The following is a 20811-nucleotide window of genomic DNA, read 5'->3' as shown; positions in this document are numbered from 1 at the left end:
CCTCGTTCCCCTACCTCATTCATGTCTTTGCTCAAATTCAGCTTCTCAGTGAGGCCTCCCTTGACAACTCCTCCACTCCCTATCCTTCTTTCCTACTATGTTTTTCTCCATAACACTTATTGCTAATGCACTACATGAAATATTTCACTTACTTTACTTTTTATCTGCTTCCTTCCACTGGAGGCATCAAGCCCCAAGAGGGTGGGGATTTTTATCTGTTATGGTCACTGTTGTATCCCCATTGTCTAAAAAAGTGTCTGGCACAGAGCAGATGCTCCATGAATGTTTGCTGAATGCATGGACTCAGCTTTGGATCTTCAGGCAGTGGGACAGTGAATGTCAGGCACTTAACAGGCACTCATTAGATTATGTTTCCTGAATGAGGACTCTCATCTGCTAAATTCCTGAAATGCTTTTTGAAACTGTGGTCTCCACTAGAGTTAACTTCTAGGCAAAATGGCACTATAATCGACATGCTTACTGAAATTCCTAGAATCATTTTTCATAGAAGACAGCCCAACCTAGTGAATAGAGCTTAGGCATTGATGCCAGACAGACATGGGCTGGAATTTTAGCTCTACTGCTTACTAACTGTGCACGCTTGGACACTGTGACCGCGCAAATCTCAGGTTCTTCATCTTTACATATGCCACCATCTATCTTAGAAGGCTACTGTGAAGACTAGAGATGATGTCTATAAAACATGTAGGGGCTCTCTAATAAATTGTAGCTATTATTATTATTACTTCTTAATTTCTCATAATGCTTTTAAGAAATTAACCAATATGGACTATCCTTTAATAAAGTAGGAGATGGGACAAAAGTCAAGATTTATAAGTCCTGGTCCACCATGGGAGAAAGGCATATCCAGCACAGTCATTGCTGTCTCTAGTGCTGATACTCTGGAAATTAGAGGACGGGAGCCTGATCCACCAGACATATTGCAGAGTCACACGTTTTCACAACAAGGATGGATTCCTTTAGGGCCTCTCTAGAACAGGGCTGAGAGAAAGCACGAGGGTCTCCAGATTCATATTCTTAAAAACGACTGAGACTCATTGTCCTCACGTCCCCCTCTAAAGATGGCCCCCATATGCGTGGCACCTGCAGGGCAGTTTGGATACTGAAGCTGAGTAAGGCCCAGTCACAGCACACTCTAGGCGTGGCTGGACTTAAAAGTATTTGTACACTAATACATTGCCCCCTAACTCATGCAGAATGCACCTGTTCCACATTTACCTAAAAGAGGAACACTCCATTCTGTGTAAAATCAAAAAGGCAAAAGTGTCTGTTACATAGAAAAGCACTTAAAAAATGACCCATCCATCCCATGTCATGATCCTGATGTCACTTATAGTGTCTCCTTTATGATGGAGCTCCACCACAGGCAGATTACTGCTTGTCCAAACTCGCAAAAAAATCAGAATCCAAAGGACATGGAAGACATCAGTGTGAGATCCAAGAGGCATCATATAACCCACCTAGCTTCCATTCAGCATTAATGATTTGGTGTGAGCTTTGTCTCTTCCAAAAGGGGTTTAACAATAAAGGCCAAAAGGCATCATTTAAAATATGAAAGACATTGATCAGAACTTTTAACCATTTTTGCCAATTGGTATCAGTCAATGATCTCCTACAAAGTATTTAAATTTTAACAGATTATGTTAAAATTTTAGCTCTGTCACTCACCAGCTTTGTTAATTGAATTAGTTAATTAAACTCTCTGAAGACAAATTTTTATCAATTGTAAAATGCAGATGAAATACCCCTCGCGATTGTTGAGAATTAAGTAAAATAATGCACGTAGAGTTGCATTTAATATAACACAACAGACATGGTGGTATTCCATGAATGGGCCATCATTATTTTTAGACCAGTGGAAAAATACTTCTCATACTATTTCCTGGCTAAAATTTATTCCAATATTAGTGAGGGAAAAAACATGAACATTTTGTTAAAATCCAATGATGATTTAGGCACAGTTCCTTAAATCTTACAAAATATTTATCTTCTCCTTTAGTGCTTTATACAATCTAAGGGTTGCTAGTGCTAAGACAATAATTAATAAACCAAATTAAGGGATAGGTTAAACTCTCTCCTTGCCACTCTGTCAGAAAAATCACAGTGGCATCTATCACTTCTGCGCACTTATCATTTCCAGTAATATGTTTACATGAACTCCACTGAAAAACCTGAGCTTGGGAAACAACTGCCTTACCTCAGGACTGTCTCAGGAGGGAGATAAGGAAAAAGGGTTCACACAAAGGTTACATGGGACAATGATGCCCTTGTCAGGAAGTCAGGAAGACAATGAAATGGGTATCAAGAAATCATGACTATAAAATCATAATTACTAGAGCTTACTTCTTATCTGATCCTATAAATATTTTGTCTTATTCATTTAGCTTCCAGAAGGCATGATTTAAAAAAAATCATTTCACTTTCTGAGTTCTGTTTTTCCCCTGTGATGGGGAAAAGAGAACAATTAACGACAGTATAATTTTTACATTAACATTGTCCAATACAGCAGAAAATATACCTCCCACTGAAATATCTTATTTTTTCTAAAATTTGTGCAAAGTATTTGTTTCAATCTATTTTCTCTACACTTTCCCTTATTTCCCATCACCATGTAGTTGCTTCTTATGTGTAACAGCATCTAGTAAGAACCACAGTTATTTGACACATCCATTTTTGATAAGTCTGATAAGCAACACACAGACCACTTAAGCAGAGATTACATATGAACATAAAAAAAAAAGCACACTGTGCTTAACAGTGAGATAATTTTAGAGGTTTCCTCTAATCAGCCTTGACTGCTGAGCAGTCTCTCACGTAAGGGTCACAAAGACCAATCTTAGAAGAGGCCAAATTTCAGAGTCCAATCAGACAACATGCTTGAAGGTAATAAAAGAGAAAATTTTCATAGTCAGAGACCAGCAATGCTAAGCAGTTCTTTATAAAAATGCAAACCAGTTTGCATTTGCCTGAGAGGATACTCTAACTCAGAAAATAAACCAGAGGACACGTAAGGAGACCAGTCCCGGCAGCAGAGGAAGGAGGGCTCAGAGGGTCCTCACCACCCTCCCTGACCTCCCACAGTGAACATTCATTTCCTTGAGTGGAGGACTGAATCTTAAAAGATCACTCCAAGTCATCCATTCCTAGGAACATTATGGTACTGGCTAGGCCATCAGAGTTATGGAAGCTGCCTAGGACAGCAGGGATCTGCACGTGGAGAGTTAAATGCTATAAGAAAAACGATTGTAGATTTAAACTGAGTGAAGACATTGGTCTTCTTATTCCATGGTTTGCTACTTTAGAAGCACAATCATCTACAAGTAATCAGAAGAGATCAAAAAGTGAAGGTACAGGCCCCTAACAGGATACACTTAAACCAGAGGTACCGTTCAAACTCACAAAGAATCTGTGGATCCGCCTCAAATTGCTCTGCTTGCCTTCTTTTCCAAAGCACTTTGAGTAAATGTCTACTAATGGGATTTTTGTTGTTTTGCTATTTTTATGCTTTGTTTCAGCATGTAAGATAATTATCATAATCTTTCTCTTTATAATCACCCTTGATTCATAACCATTCACTCATGTAATCTGTCATCTGATCACATTTACATGTTATATGGTGGGTCCCCAGGGTCTGATATCTTGTTTTCGATTTGGCCTGTTTTTTATTTTTACCACTGAACAACATGTAATTCACTGCAACCATTAAGACAGTAAATACATACAAATGAGTCACAGCTAACCATGAACCTAGGCTTGGGTCAGGAGGTACTTGTAGTCCTAGGACACATACTTACCCCATACTACTGATGTAGTATTTCAATACAGAAATCAGGGAGAGCTAGAATTGCCATACCGGTTTTAAAATAATACTTAAGGGCTTGTATTTCTGAAAAAGAACTCTTCCACATCATGAAAGTTATTAATGTGCTATAAATACACATATACTGTCTATTTTTGTTACAAAACTAGTACTGGGACTCTAGGGAACACCTGCATCTGTAGGCTAACTGGTCCACCAACAGGCCCCTGTCATGTCATCCAGGGAAGGTCATGATTTGACACATTATGTTTAGTGTTGATGTCTTAGTGATGACCCAGGTAAAGCATCATCCCTTACACAAAACCAAACCAAATTCCCAGGCAGCTGGAAGCCCCTCATCAGTGCTCAGGAGCAGTGCACAAGTTCTTGAAACACTGGCCACACTGCCCTGCCATTATCCAAAGCCCAACCTGACCATGGGCTCTTCTTCAGCGGGGAGTTAACTTTTCATTCTATTGCCCAGCGCATAGAGTACACATTCGTTCAATAATTAAATGCCGAATAAATTCAATACTTGTTTTATTTAAAGTATAATCCCATCATCCTCAAATCTTATCAGATAAAAGTTAAATTTTTATCTATATTTTCTACTTAAATGCTAGCTCCATTAACGTATTCTCTTATTTAAGAGAGGAATAAATGAAGAATAAAAAATACACTGTGGGTATCAATCTCCTAATAAAAAGAGAGTATTTGAAAAAACAATATTTGTGTGTTGTCCTTTTATTCGAGTGAGCAATAATTTATAATTCAGCTCCATAACCAGCCTGCATTTCAGAAGCTCTGGGGTACCTGTTAACATAGTAAAAGTACAAAGAATCTAGTAATCTACTTTGACCAAAGACCTTCATTCCCAATAAACCCAGAAGCAGACAGTGGACTATCAGCCTCTCCCTTCTCTATGCCTGCAGTGGATATTTTGGTAAATTTGATTTGCATTAGGACTTCTACTCTAAGGGAAGGAGGAAAAAGCAAAGTGTGACATTCAAGTGAATTAATTTGACTTCTCTCCAATATCTCCTTAAAAAAACTGAGTTGAAGAGGCAGTAAGAGACAGTTAAAGGAACAGAGCCCCAATCTTTCTTTTAATAGCTATTTTTTAAAATATATGTTCCCAATATTCTCTTATTTGTAAAGATAATCAAAGGCTCCAATTTTTGTGTTCTCCCTTCTTTACAAAAGGGCAACTTGACGTTTGCCCAGATTTATGTTTTCTGTGTTTTGTTTTATAATCCTAACAAAATCAAAATAACTTCTAGTCAAATATGTATCTATAGTTCACAATAGTAAACTAAAGTTTTGGAGATTTCTTTTCTATATGTACCACATAAAACACTAAGAGTAATTTTCAAAGTGCTGACTCCCAATGCTTACTTTTCCAGGACCCTCCACGTCCTAACCTTACAGACAAACACAAAACACCTCCCAGGTAGAAATGCATGCCAGGAATAGGGCTGAAAAACCATAGAGGACCATCTTGCTAGTGATTAGGAATGTAGGAAAATTAATCTGTACCCAAATCATTTCAAAAGATTTCCTGTATAAAGACATATTTGAGAGTAGCTTTCCATAAGACAAGGAGATCAAGTGGAGTTAGAATGTTCTGGTCAAACCCAGCAATACAACAACAAAAATAGTGTTTACAAGAAGTAGAGGGCATTTAGACTGGATTATATTGCCCAGCTGGTTGTTCCTTCAATTAACAGCACAATGTGTTAATGCTAGCAACATAATGATTAATAACAAAGATGTCACATCGATATAAATTTCCACCCTCAAAGACCTCAGTCTAGAGGGAATACAGGCAAGCAAATAGGTCTAAAACAGTTCTGAGGAATGCCATGAGATGGAGGAGTCCTGGATGCTACAAGATGTGGAGAAGGGGACTCAAGCTAGCCTGGGGAGGATCAGGGATTCCTTTTACCAGAAAGTGAAATCTGAGATGCAGAAGAGAGAGCACAAGGAGAATGTCCAGATTTGGGTAGGGGGATGGGGATGGGAAGACAGAGAAGGCTACAGGGGCAATCAGGAATCAGATTACAAAGGGAACTCATCAACACATATTAGGAACAGAGGACAAGTTAGAGGTTTTAAACCTTGGAGTAGCAATGCCTGAATGATATGTCAGACACATCATGCTGGCTAGAGAATAGAGAACAATTAGAGGAAAAACCTGGGGTTGAAAGTAAAAAGGAAGACCGGTGAGGAATGAGTTATGATACTCCATGCAAAAGATCAGGGCCTGAATAATTGTAATGTCATGGAAATATAGAAAAGTTTAGGGGCAAAGGGAGAATAGGGAGCTTTAGCTCTTCCCATTATCTCCATCATTTACAACTTCTGCCAAAAGCCATGTCCTTTCCCACACCCCAAATATTAATCTAAGTTAAAAACAGCTGGGTCTATGGCCATGCTATCCTGAACAAGCCCGATCCTGTCTGATCTCGGGAGCTAAGCAGAGTCGGGCGTGGTTAGTACTTGGATAGGAGACCACCTACGAAGACCAGGTGCTATAGGCGTAAAAAATAAAAAACCAAAAAACTAAGGGATTGTAAGCTGACAAAGTCTTTGGAATGTGAGGTCAACCAAGGGTTGCCTCACCTAAAATAAATAAATGAATTAATGAATGAATATTAAAAAAACAGCTGGCTATGCAAATGCAGGTACAAGATACTTCTCCAGTTCCAAATAGCTTACTTGGCTATGCCTCATCTATATAAAAATGCTCAAGCAACCAAGAAGGGAACAATAATGTGTTCTACAGAGAAGGGGGTCCACAGAATATGGTGTGATGAGGAAAGGGCATTGAGCAGGGTACCTGCACATCGGTGGATGGTGTGTGCAGCCCTGTTTGGGGAACATGACTATAATAGTTACCAGTGTTCTCTCTCAAGAATTTCTGGTTCTCTTCTTTTTAGGCACATAGCAGGATCACACATTCTCATCAGTCTGGATCTCTCAGTTATTATTACCATGAGTAAAGACTCATTGCCAAAACATGATGAACACGTAGCTCAAGCAAGACATGAATCTTTGCTCTTTTAAGCCACAGAGACCTGGGGTTGTTCTAACAGCATAACCACCATAACCTTGTCTATCCTCACTGATTGAACTGGAGAAGGTTGCATGTCCGGTATAATAAGAGAAGGGAAAGCCAGGTGTCTTTGTGCTACATTAGAAGGACAGAGAAAAAAGAAAAGGTAGGATGATCCAATTAAATTGAAGGCGGAAGTTTAGAAAATGTAGACTTTTCTCTCATTTAAATATTTAAGGGGGACTTTGTCTGTGACTATGTCAGGAAACCGCTCACACCATTCATTCACTGGTCTCCCTGTTATAGAGACACATTATAACAAAGAGGACAGGAGTAAAGACCCAGTTGTGTAACTTTGGGAAAGTTACCTAATCTGTCTGAGTCTTAGTGTAGTAAATAGAGATATTAATCATAATCTTCCCATATCACCATCTTATGAAGATTCACATAATGTATGTCACCTGGCATATATAAGTACATTTTAAGTACTCAAACATTAGACATTATTTATCATTCATACTTCAAATTCCTAAACCCAATATGTACAGAATATAGTATCTTAGAGTAATAATGGCTCATCTAAAGTAGAAAATTAAGATAATTTTAATGTATGTCCTAACAGAAACCCGATGATAAAGAATAGTATAGCAAAGCCAAAGTTACATTTTAAATGTGAAATTCACTTCAATAAAAAAAGTAGTGATGACTTTGGTTTGGTTAACACAGAAGCAAAAGCATAATTATAAGGTTACAAAAGTGGAAGAAAATGAGCATTTTCCTCAGTATGTCTTGTGTATTAAATTGCAACTCTTAACAGCAACATAGCTGGCATTAACCCTTATGCAATGATTATTGCAGTATGAAGCACTTCCTCCTTCCTGTCCCAACCTAACTGAAACAAAATGCCAGCACATCTGTTAATACAATACCATTCTCAGCATTGATTATGGTGCGAAGTTCGTTTTCTCTTTACAGGATAAAACAAGAAAAGTTAAGTTGATATAAATTTTAATATCTGATGGCAATCACGAGTAACACACATGGTTTTGCACTTTTTATAGAGTAATTTGAATACACAAAATAAGATGTCACATTATGTACATGGTAAAAATATAGGTTATGTGATAAGATCGCTCTTGAAATACATTTTCTCCCTCCCATAAGCATTATAGTCCACCTGCAAATAATTATTTTTATTTCCAAAGTCATCTCCTTTGCAAAAAACAAGTACACAAACTGAGCCTCCTTTGCAACAGATATTATGAATGTATGTATCCACCTTATTTTTATCAAGGAATATCAGAATATTACAAGTTACAAGGAAACAATATATTTTTCAAATGAACCTCTCAGGAGAAATGCTAAGTGTGAGAAATGTTTTTATTTAGAGAAATCATTAACATTTTCTCGATATTACTTTGGTGCTTGATCGAGGGTTGTTATTTTTAAAACAGAAGGAATATTTTTCACACCATATGTTTCTGATGAGAAGATGGGATTTCCTTGCTCCTAGAATCCATAGTGAAGACAGGGCACAGCTGAAGCTATAATATTCTGATATTCTAAATTACATTTACATAACATTTATTTCCTATGCCATCTTTAAATGAGCATGCATTGAACATAGCATGAAATATTTCAAATATGATTCTGGAACTACAAAAGGAATGTATGTGTTTTTTTCCTCACAGTACTTTTTGAGCCAATAATATTCCAGTGATTGACCATTAATATATTATTGCCAGCACTAAGTAGGGTGATTTTCACAAGTGTCTAAAGCCAACATATGCTGGACAGGCCACTTTACTTTTATTCTATATGCACTCTGTTCCCTGGTGCCCAAGGCAGACAGCTGTCATTTTCATTCAGGCCTTCTGCTAACACTTTCTGTAATTCCTAAGGGGCTTCCCAGCCTATAATTAGACTTTCCAGCTGCCGCAGTGTACACTGCTGGGTGGAACTGAGAATTTTTTGCTTTATAGCATTCCTTAAAAAGTCCTCTTCAAGATGGCACTGCTTGAAGTACCAACACTATTTGAAATTCAGCCTGGAGAGCAAATATGAATTCTTCAACCATGTGCCATGATCAGGTCCGTTTTACAAGAGGGGAGCTTTGCTCGAAAATGAACTCTGAGCTAACCACATGAGTAGGGAACTGAGATTAAGCATAATAAATGGGGAAGTACAAAACAATAGTAGAAACTTCCTAATTCAAAGTTGCAGAGAACATCAGTATTGAATCAGTTACAACAGCTCTCTCAGCCTTTTTTACGTGATTCTCCTTCCCAGGCACCATCCTCAGGCTTACGTGAAATGGCACAGCACAAAGGAAGTGAGAGAGAGCAGACAAAAAGCTCACCGTTTCAAAACCCTCAAGGCCAACAGTGCCAGAAAAGACAGCGTGCAAGTCAAAGACAGCAGTAAGTCAAAAAGTAAAAGAAACAGCACTCAATTGGAGTAAGTATTTAAAACAAAGATAAGTATGAATTTTGAAAAAATGAGAACATTTTCAAAACACAGCACCATCCACCACTCCTTTGATTTTGCTGCAACTGTTCATGGAAACAAATGCACAAGAGCAGACTTTCTCAACATATTAGGACCTGCTGCAATTGTAAAGGGAGGCCTGTGCATGAGGTCATCCTCAACCGTAGGGAGATGTCACTTCCCTGACTAGAAAGACAATTGAAACGCGAGTGCCCATAAAAAGTCAGATACCCCAAAAGCTAAGAACTGATACAGGGTCCTCACAGGACTTTTTCACAAATGTTCCAAGGCACTGTAGATGCCTCTCGTCTGTGGACCACATTTGAAATGAAGCCCACCCAGTCCAGGGAAGGATAGTCACACAATCTGTGGGTGTGCTTCTCCTGGGTAATGGCACACACCATGACTGCAAACTACCGTGTTCTTCAAATTGAAAGAACAAGATAGCAATTAAGACCAAGGGTTCATCTATTCTGTGGTTTTTTGAAATGCCAGACTTAAGACAAATTTAAAAGGATACTTTAAGGAAATATATAAAGAATGAATATGAGGACTCCCCCTCCGCACATACACACACACAAATCATCTCTTTTAGAGACTGGTGTGTCCATGCTGGTTTCTAACATTATCAGTTGTTTCCCATGAGAATTTTTCAATAAGCTAAGGTTTATTCTTCCCATTACCAAGAAGAAAAAAAAAACCATTTTGATGAAAATAATTGTCAAGGTTCCTTATACCCCCACAACTCTTTAAACCAAAAATGTACACTTCTAACATTCTCTTTTTCACAGTATGTGGCTAGATTATTATCCTGCATATCAGCTGGTATAAATTTGAGGGATGTAAACTTTTAAGATTAGCCTAATCAAAACAATTGAGGCAAATTTGATTTTTTAAAAACTCAGCTGTTAACATTTATATATTTACACTACTGCAAATTTAATTAGCAGAGATAACCATGACTTGATAACTACACAAAATTCGGTGATCGGAATAGTTAAAACTAGAATATGGGAAGTTCTCAAGTGCCAATTAGCTATATTCCAAAATGCTACTTATAAAATGGCTGTCAAGAGCCAGTAATCCTATTTTCTACAGAAATAGTGTCATAAATTATAGCTAGGCTTCAAGAACTGCCTATAAAAATCTTAAACCAGAATGCATGTGAGCAATATTTTAGTAGAATCCTTAAAGCCCATGTGACTCCTTAAACCCAGCAGGGATTAGCTGTGGGGGAGGAGAACTGGGTATTGCTCTAAAAATAGGCATATCAGTTTGTTTGGTTTAAAAATAAGCATATCGGTTTGTTTGGTTCATTTCCAAACATTAGAAGCAATTCTTGTCACAGTTAGGCACCCAATATTGATGAGTGAATGAATAGATAAATGAAAGAATGAAAGGATACACTGACTGCAATCTGAGAGTCTGACAGGGTGAGGGTTTGGCACAACCCCACAGGAAAAGTAGTCTCAAGGAAGAAGGAACAGGTAGGGGTAGCTTGCAATTCAAATGTTCGTATAGTGGAAATGACTTATATGCACCTAAAAATTAACTTATTTTTAAATGGAAAAACTTTCCCTCTCACCTTTTTGGAGTCCCAATATGCCTCCACAGAGGACACAATGCCTTGTTTTGGAGTATTCTCCCAGAAATGTTCTAAGCATAGTTAAGCACAAAATGTATACAAATTCTTTCCCTTTAAACAAAAGGAAAGCATCTCATACACACAGTTCTGCACCATGCTTTTTCCATCGGCAGCACAGGGTAAGATCACTATCCAACCCCCCACCCCCCACTACCACTTCCTCCTTTAAGATCCCTGATGTCAGATTCCTGATATTCCTTCCTCCTACCTACCTGACTGTTCTCATTTGGTCTGTAGACACTAGATGCCTCTGGGCTCAATCCTTAAAGCTAGTTCAACTCTACCTACACACCCAGTCTTTGAAGAGCCTAACCAATCATGTGGCTCTAGATACTGTCAACATTGTCCCTTACCTGGATCACTATACCAAGCTCCTAATTGGTCTCCCTGGCCCTCCTTCCCTCTCCCCATGGAGCCTATTCTTCACATATCTTCTAGAGCTCATCTCTTAAAATATAAAGTCAGGCCATGAATTCCTCTGCTCAAGAGCTCTTAATCACAACACAATGCACTCAAAGATGCCAAGGCAGTACCGCCTGTGGCCCCTTTTCTTCTCTGGCCTCACTTCCTATTACGCTTCCTCCCTTTACTCCAGCCACACTGATCTCCTTGCTGCTCCTAAAGCTGCTTGGTCCATCCCCACATCACACTCTCCACTGTACACTGGAATGCCCTTCCCAAGGACACCCCAAGGATTTCCCTTGCACCCCCTTCAGGGCTCTGCTCAATGCATCTCTTTTCCTAAAGCCTTCCCTAACTGCTCTTTGAATTCCAACCCTACCCTTCCTATTCTTTTTCCTTGCTTTATTTTGCTCCATAATATTGTTATACTCCCACATTCTATATTGTTATTGTTTATTTTCTGTTTCTCACCTCTAGAGTAGAACCTTCGGGATGGCAAGGATTTTTATGTGCTTGCTCCCTGCCCTATCTTAAGTTCCCAGAATAATGTCAGGCACTCAGTGACAGGCACTCAGTAAATATTTGCTGAATGAAGTAATGAATGAGCAACATATTTTGCATACTATTTCTTAACAATTTCCTTACTAGATGGATAAAAACAATCTCCTTGCACTAAACTAGATGTGCACTATAGGGATATAAACATCTACGCAATTGGTCCCCTGCTGGTGAACATTTATTACTCAGAAACAATACTACAAAAAACATCCTCCTACATGGACAGATATTTGCAGATAAAAAGGAGTATTAAAACAAAAAGACTTGGGCTTCATCTTTTGATACAACATCTCAAAAGCTAAAAAGAATAAGCAGAACCTCACTAAAAAGTGTCTGAACCCACTGGTTCAGCAAATTAGCGGGCAATCTGCTCAGCAGCAAAGACATCAGTTTGGATGTGTGTCAAGTGACATCCCAACAGTGAATTATTACAATAAAATTGTAGAGTTGATGAGAAAGAAAAATTGCAAAGAAAACAACTCATGCTAAGCTTTGAAGAGAAGAAAACATGACTAAAAAACAAAAGTTGTTCTTCAGTGAAAGCACACATTGCATTCCCAGCAAAAACTGCCCATGTGCCACAATGCTGTGTCTGATCCCATTAATAGGTACAGAGGCACAAACACACATGGTGTCTTCAAGAAGATTGTAAAACATCTCAGAATTCCTAGTTAAGAGAAATGGACTATGACAAAACTTTCCTCTTAGTCCTGTTCCTTTATCAGCTCTATATCTCAGTTACCCCTGTCTATACCATTTCCCATTTTTCTCCATGTGAGAATTTGGAGGGAAAATAGTCACTTAGCTATCACCTGTAACCAAGAATTAATATAATTCAACAAATCAAGTGCCAAGTATGTTTTAAGAGCAGAGGTTGGTTCCTCCGAACCTGTTGAACTCTTTCCCAAAAGAAGATGCTGAAGTCACCTGCTCTGTGTCCCCCACCTTCGGGTCCCTCAGGGGGCTCTGCATAGCAATGCTGGACATTGTAAATTAGAAGACATCGTTGCCAGTATCTCCTCCTGAGTTACTGAGGACCTCTGCCAGAGCTGATGTTGGCATCATCTTACTTTTCAACTGTGATGTCCATCCAACACACTGGACAGTCTTCATTCTTTTTCAAAAAAATTTTTTAATTTTTATTTTCAATTACAGTTGACATTCAATATTATTTTATATTAGTTTTGGGTGTACAGTATTGTGTTAGACAATTTTTAATTTACTAAGTGATTCCTCTGATTAGTCTAGTGTCCACCTGGCTACTAGACTAACATACCTTCCTTTTCCTGCATTTGAAGTAAATTCAACTCAGTACTCACTGGTAATTTTTCCTCCAATAGTTAGTTATGTACAGTTTTACACTGTTCAGTTTTCAAGGAAATACTCAAATGATGACTATCATGATCTGTACTGTAGAGTACTATACAAATGCTGGAGAGGACCAACCAACTCAAATCTAAAAGGTCTGTGTGGATAAAGCAAATTCCACTCAGGAATGAACTATCCTGTCTTCTGAGGCAAGTCCAGGATTTGTCCGGGGTCCTGTTGGGTTTCCTGTTTCATTGCTGAATTTCTTGATACACTGATAATTCTTAGTAATCGACAATGTTTCAAAGGTGTCAAATGAGAGATGTCCCCCAAAGAAATATGATTCAAATCAATAAGAATATAAGGCCAAATAATCTAGGTCAGTAGCTTTATTTCTGAGTTGTATAAATTGGACATATTTCTGAATCACAGAGTATTAATCTGGAAGAGGCAATAAAGTAGCCTGACTCATAGCAGAGGAAGAGAGCGAGGTCAGGGTGGTTAATCACCCATGAATTAAAATGTCCTGGTTAGAAAATGTCAGAGTATACTAACGTATTTTCCATATGAGTATTTTGTTACTAAGGTTACTGTCAATCAAATAAAAAATGAAAGATAATAAACTTCCTCCACTTAAAATATCTTTCAAGAATTTAAATCTGTTTCCATGATCAAAATGCTATTTAAAAAAGAATATCTAAAAACTGGTACATGATTAATAACAAGATAAGTAGTAGCAACTATGTTACACAGAATAACACACTTACTGAAGTCTATTATTTGGGGTAATAAAGTTAGAAAACGCTGCACTAACTTTGGTTTTACTTCTCTTCCAGGTAACATCACCCATGCACCCCTCCCTCACCTCCCAAGGTAAAAAAATATGAAGCTCGAACTTCTACTCAGGATTTACAGACTAGGGATAATATCTACCTGACAAAGATGTTGTAGGCTTAGAAATACCTGAAGATCAGACTAGAATCTCCACTTGGCAGAGGTTTTTTGCATTTTGTTCACTGCTATGTAAAGTGGCATATAATAGGTACTCAATAAATAGTCAGTGAACAAGTACATGAATGTAAATGACTAACTCAGCTGGCACTCAAAATATTATTGTTATTGACTTAGACATAAAATATTGAAATACTGACAACTAGTCTCAACATTAGCCATAAAAAAAAACACCTTAGTCATAATACATAAATAGTTAAGAAGTTTAACTTGGAGTAAGAATGCAGTTAAACATTCTCAAACAATGGATCTTAGCAGGTGGTTTACAACAAGTAAATAGGTTATCTTTGTGAAATTTATTCCTTTAATGTTAAATAGATGTTTATAGTGATAGTATAATAATAATCTAACCAATATAAATCTGAAGATATAAATGGTGATCCAGATGAAAGAAGCCATGTAAGATATACTCAACAGACTATTAAGACTGTATACATTTCATCTTTTTGTACCCAGCTTCAAAAATACACAAATGCAGTCATCAGCCTACCACCATAAAATTTCATTAGAGTTCAAAGCCCTCAGAGCACATACCTATTCCCCTGGTTTTTGACCCATGTCTAATTTCAGTGAGCTGAAAAAATGAATAACTAAAATTGCTCTTAAAAGTCATCCTAATTGAAGCCAAATCTCAAACAATGAATTCATAACAAAGCAAAGCAACAGATACAAAATAAGAGATACATTTTTCATTTTACCACAATGTACCATAAATCACATTATAGAGACAATGTCTTAATATTGAAAGAGAAATATTATCAAGGACCTAGTATCAAAAATTTATTAAGTTTAGCAAACAGGAATATACAAAATGAGTAATAGCCATTAAAATCTTTCATAAGGACAGATGTATGTACTGTACACATTATACAAGGGCCACAAATGCCCTGAAAGCAGTGGTTTCCACTTTTAGATTTCACAAACTGAGAAGCTGACATTATTGAACATGAAATGGTGTTAGATGTGGCTACTGAAGCAAAAATTATCCATAATGGTTTCTGAACAAAACACTTTAAGTTCTACTGTTTCCCTCACGTCTTCCTTTGATGCCAAGCCACCACAGCCTCCTCCTTCTGAATTCTTCTCTTCTTCTTTGAACTAAATTTAAATTGAGGTTTTGTCAGTTGAGACAGTCCCAATAGGAAAAGAAATTATACTATAAAACTGATATAAATTAATTATGTATAATTCTGTAGCAAAATAAAATTTTTCTCTATTTGAATTTTTAAAATATTTCAACTTAAAAAAAAATTATTACCTGTTGGTATAAGCTTGTTAATTGACTCTTTTGAGGATTGTCCAAGATCATGCCCTTACTACTTTTTTTGGGTTTAAAAATGTGTTACACACACACACATATTGCCCTAAAATATTAAAATCATTAAGTTCTCACAACAAACGATGAAGCGGGTACTATTATTATTCCCAACTGAAGAAACTGAAGTATGGGGGATTATTTAACTTTTCTCTCATAGAGATAGTGAGTGGCTAGGCTCTTAACTCCTGTATTATACTGCTAACACCTGCTTCCTCTTATCCTTAATCAACAAATATAAACAAAAGATGTTGACCATTTCCATTGGTCATTCACAGGAAATGGGGCAGCTCCAGAGACCTCAGGGATTCTCCCTCTTGTTGACATCATGCCCTCTGGGCCAAGCAAGAAGACCGCATTCTTCCATCTCAACCACTCAGAAAGTTAAGGCCACCTTTCCTCTATCTATGTGGAAGAGGTTGGGGGAGGATCTGTTGAGCTGGCCTGGATCACATGCCCAGGAACAGAGAAGCATGACTGACAAAGGTTGGGCCCCCTGCCTATCATTTTATCCAGGGACCAGGCAACCTACATTGACAGCCCCCCAAAACCACAAGAATGAGTTTTTTCAAAGTAACATGGAAGATACGCTAGTCAGACTGAAAGATGAAAGATGCCCACACTAAAAGTTCACACAGTAATACCATTGTCTAGCTAATTTTAGTTCTTTACTTTTAAGCATTCATCGTAGAAAACCCAGTTTTAACACAGATATGTCATATTTCATTTTATTCAGTCTAAAATGATATATAAAAGCAAGGACAGCCAGGTAACAAAATTCCCCCTGTTCCCTGCCTTTTCTTACATTTACTTCTGCCTGGGCTTAAGAGCAGGGCCTGACAGCCCAGGGGGCAGCCTGCTCTGATGGTCTGCATAGGACCCAAGCAATCAAAGCAGTGAGGAGTTTATCCAAGAGATACCATGGCCTAGAAAAACTCACATGGTCCCGCACTGCTCCACAGACTTGCATTTTGAAACCAACTCTACAAAGTATTGGTAATAATAATACTCCTTACAGTAACAAAATGAGGTCAACTTTACTACAATTCCCATTTTGGATATATATGCACATAAACTTCTCATAAACCAGTGAGACTAGTATGACTAGTTGCACTTAATAGGTAAAGAGGTGGTGGTTAAGAGACACCTAAGAACTTGCCTGTGCCTGCACTGCTAGTAAAAGTGACTGAGCTGGGATGAAACGTAGAGATTATATAATATATAAAGATAATTTACCGCATATCACAAATCTGATCTAAAGCTTCCACAATAATTGTAATATATAATATTATATACATATTATAATCACAATTATGTGTCTGATTATTATATAGAAATTATGTCATAATACAAAACATGAAATGAATATTTACCTATATCTTCTTAAAAATTTAAGATCTAAAGAGAATGATTTTAGAGGGCACAGGCCTTCTAAATCTTTTGTTATGAGAGAATATCTTAATTGGTATCTTCTCTACCAATCAATCAACTTCCCTTTATCAGGAAGATACATTAAAATCATTCCAAGGTCCTTAGCACCTCTTCCAAAAAGATATCTTCTATAGGAAAAACAGTCAATACTTATGCTTATGAAGATTGTAATGAAGCTGGTATTTCTATTGAAATGTTTTTCAACCTTACCCCCTTTTCAATATCAGATAAAAGAATGCCAAGAAACAACACAGCTCTATCAGGCAATTGCATTTCACTAGAAAGCCATAAAAACAATTATCTATGTTATTACAGACTCTATAGAAAGAGTTTCAAAACATCAAATTTGCTGACCCGGGCCTGAGACGGAATTCTGACTGTCTAAGCCGAAGAATAATAGCTTCAAATTGAGTAATGGTTGTTATCAGACATCCTTAACTCAATGACACCAAATACAGATGGATCCAAAGAGGCAGACACCTGTATGACTCAGTCAAATCTAATAGTGTGGGTTATCAACTGAAGTAGTTCACAAGGAATGATTATGGAGGGGGCAGGTCTCTCATCTTCAGTTACTAGAGAATAGGTAAGTTAATATCGTCTTTACCACTCAATCAACTCTCCTTTATCAACCAGACATATTCAACTCATCACTTTGATTTCAGAGGCTCATTCCAAGAACTAGTCACTGTTAGCATCAAGATAAAAAGAATATACAGGAACTGAAAATAAATTGAACATGAAATAAGACCATTTAATTTCACAAAGGCCTTCTGGGTACCTGGAGGTATGCAAAGGGAAATTCTGGATCTGTACCCTCCTGAAATCTAGACATAATGCTCGGATTTAGAGAAAAATTTAATTTCCTATAAAGAAATAAAGTTTTCAGTAATGAAAACTTTCTTTTGGATAAAAATTCTTCAAAACTGTTATAAATGTTGTTGCCAATAGAAAAACACAAAAACCTACTTTTATAGCTATACTTTCCTATAGTAGTCCAAATGAAAAACTATCATTCACTTTTCTTTAACTGGCATACATGCCTAACCAAAACCTCACTTATCTACTTGGTGTTTAACTGAAGAGCTGAGAATTAAAACCTAGCTGAACTTTGATTTTCCCAGCACTGAATACAAAGAGTGAAAAGGAGAGGTGTGCAAATTATTTTCCAAATTTATAAGACAATGGAATATTCATTGGCAAGAAAAAAAAAACTGCTTACTTTAGACTGCTAAAATTAGAATGGAAAGAAGGGGGACAGGCCAGATGGTATGTCTGGAAAGTATTAACAATGCAAAGGTGTTAATTCTTGGGGAGGGGGGCAATTATTATAATGAGCATAATACATCACAATTCCAAGTTAATTGAAAATGACCAGAACCCAACTGTCACCCTGGGAAGCATGGCTGAACCTAACGCTCAGTGAAGCAAGGTCTTGGTCCTGTCACTCACACCAATTCTTTTATGTCCCAAGCAGATCCAGCAGTCCATACAGGCAAGCTCTTTTCTTCTCATCAAGAGTCTCACTTTTTAAGGTTGTATTTATAATTCAAAGTTAAATCTCTTTCAACAAAACCATATTCACTAAGTGAAATGTTAAAGATTCAACTAGAATGTTCCTTCATAAGTTTGTGGGATTGTTTTACATTGTATTTTTAAACAACTCCATCTGAATATTTACTGAGCACCTATTACGTGCCTAGCACTGTTCTAAGGGCTGGAGTCTACGGCAGTAAACACAACAGAAATAAGCCTTGTCTTCAAAGTTTATTCTGGTTGGGGGAGACACAATAAATGTAAATAAGTAAAATGTGTAGTAATATGAGGCAATGTAAGCAATGAAGGGGCATAGGTAGTGTTGGAAATGTGAGCGCTGGTGAAGCGGTATGAGCAAGGAGCCAGCCATGTAAATGTGCTGAGAGGGAATTTTCCAGGCTGAGGGGACAGCAAGTACCATGTCTCTGAGGTGGAAGCATGACCCTGTTCAAGGAAGCCATGAACCTTAGTTATAGCATCCAGTCTTCACTAATAAGAAATACACTATGGAATACAACGGATATGGATAAGACAGATACAGAAAAATATGATGATGAATGAAAAAGCAAGTTGCAGAAGGATATACACAGTACATCATTTAGTTTTTTAAACATTAAAGCGAGGCCACAAAAATTTAACATTATAAATTGGATATGGAAAAGAATAAAGAAATGCTATGGTTATGATAAACACAAATTCAGAAGAGTGGCTGCTTCTAGGAGGGAGGAAGGTACAATTGCGGGGTATTAAGCAATTTGGGGTAATGTTTTATTTCTTAAGTTGCATGTTGGGTATACAGGTGGTCATTAAACTGTTATTCAACTTTTTTGTGTATCGGAAATATTTCGCACTACTGTTTAAAAAGAATCCTCAACCTTATCTCAGCATCCTCGGATTTCTTAGCTAACCATCGATGGGTCATTTTAATGTTTATCTCTGAGTAATGGGCAAGACAGCATCAGTATTTATGTTCCACTATGATCACGAATATTTTACCACTGGTAGAATCATTTCTGTTATCATAAAGAAAAAGGGAGCAAATTAAAGGAATAAAAAAGCTGTCATCCCTTTTCTGGAACTCTAAAACTACACATTAGAGCCTTTTATGGTCTGCATAAAAGAAAATATGGCAAATCTATGTTTAGTGTTTTAAACTAAGTTGCCTGTCACAATTTTAAATACAACACCTTATCTACATGAGAGGTAGGCTATTTTTAGCAATGTCGCTTTCGCTTCTCAATGTACTTTAGAAAAACAGAACACCTTGGATTTCATACACACATACATTTATTCATTTTATACGTTACTCGTGCTTCCGAGTTTTCTATGCGCACCCACGTATCCCAGCTGTGTAGCTGTGTGCACCAGTTCTTCCACTTCCTTACTTCCCCCTTACTCCTCAACCCACCATGGTCTGCTCCACCCTCAGGATGCACTGGGTCAAGGAGCGGAAGGAAAGCTCGGAAGCAGAACACGCGCATGACAAAGGTAATCATATCACTCTCTGAGCTCCTCACTGTGAGGTCACCAACATCATCACAGCTAAATGCAGTTACGTGTTAGGCACAGTATGCCCTGGCTGCTAGGGAGTCCTGTATTTCCATCCTCTTTTCCCCTTCCACTTTCCTCCACGTAGATTCTTTTGCCTCTCCCACTCTCTAGGACTTAATCTTCCATGGCTATAACGATCATCCTGTTTTAAAGATTCAGGGTCTTGATCTTGAAGCTGGACCCCTCTGGGTTGCAGACTCCTGCATGAAGGCTCCTACACATCTCTTTTTGGATGTCCCACAGGATCCTCAGGCTCAACCCCTGATCTCTATGCCACCACCACCAACCCCCCATCACCTTAGGACTCCCCAGATGGATGGACGCTCAGGGAACAGTAAATGGAGCCATTCTACTCTCCCTCATCTCCCAAATTCAGCACCTCAGCTAGACTCAAAACATTTTTCAAGTGATTCATTTCCCCCCATCTCTATACCGCTTCCTTAGTTCAGACCATCTTTAATTCTTCCCTGGACAGTAATACTGCTCCTGGCTATTGAGTACTTACTATGTGCAAAGGAGTTACACACAAGTTTGCTAAAAGGATTACTATTACGTGAAGTGATTATTTTCATTTCATAGAAAAAAGTAAAGTTTTTTAGGTGAAGTAGTTCCCAAAGTTACAAATCTAGACTGCTGTGGAGTCAAAGCTTACTAATTCACTCATTTACTTAAAAAAAAATGACTCAAAGAGT

General features: G+C 37.7%; 1 protein-coding gene and 1 pseudogene across 7 annotated transcripts in view; one reads left to right on the top strand and one right to left on the bottom strand.

Annotated features, from left to right (window-relative positions):
* The window catches only part of EPB41L3 (erythrocyte membrane protein band 4.1 like 3), a 208975-nt gene that overhangs the window by 103403 nt on the left and 84761 nt on the right, over positions 1-20811 (bottom strand). The window lies entirely within an intron of this gene.
* LOC118610566 lies at positions 6242-6360 on the top strand (annotated as a pseudogene).

Source organism: Rousettus aegyptiacus, unplaced genomic scaffold, assembly GCF_014176215.1.
Source record: "Rousettus aegyptiacus isolate mRouAeg1 unplaced genomic scaffold, mRouAeg1.p scaffold_m13_p_12, whole genome shotgun sequence".
In the NCBI taxonomy this organism is placed as follows: Eukaryota; Metazoa; Chordata; class Mammalia; order Chiroptera; family Pteropodidae; genus Rousettus; species Rousettus aegyptiacus.
This window is presented reverse-complemented; position numbering and strand designations above follow the sequence as displayed.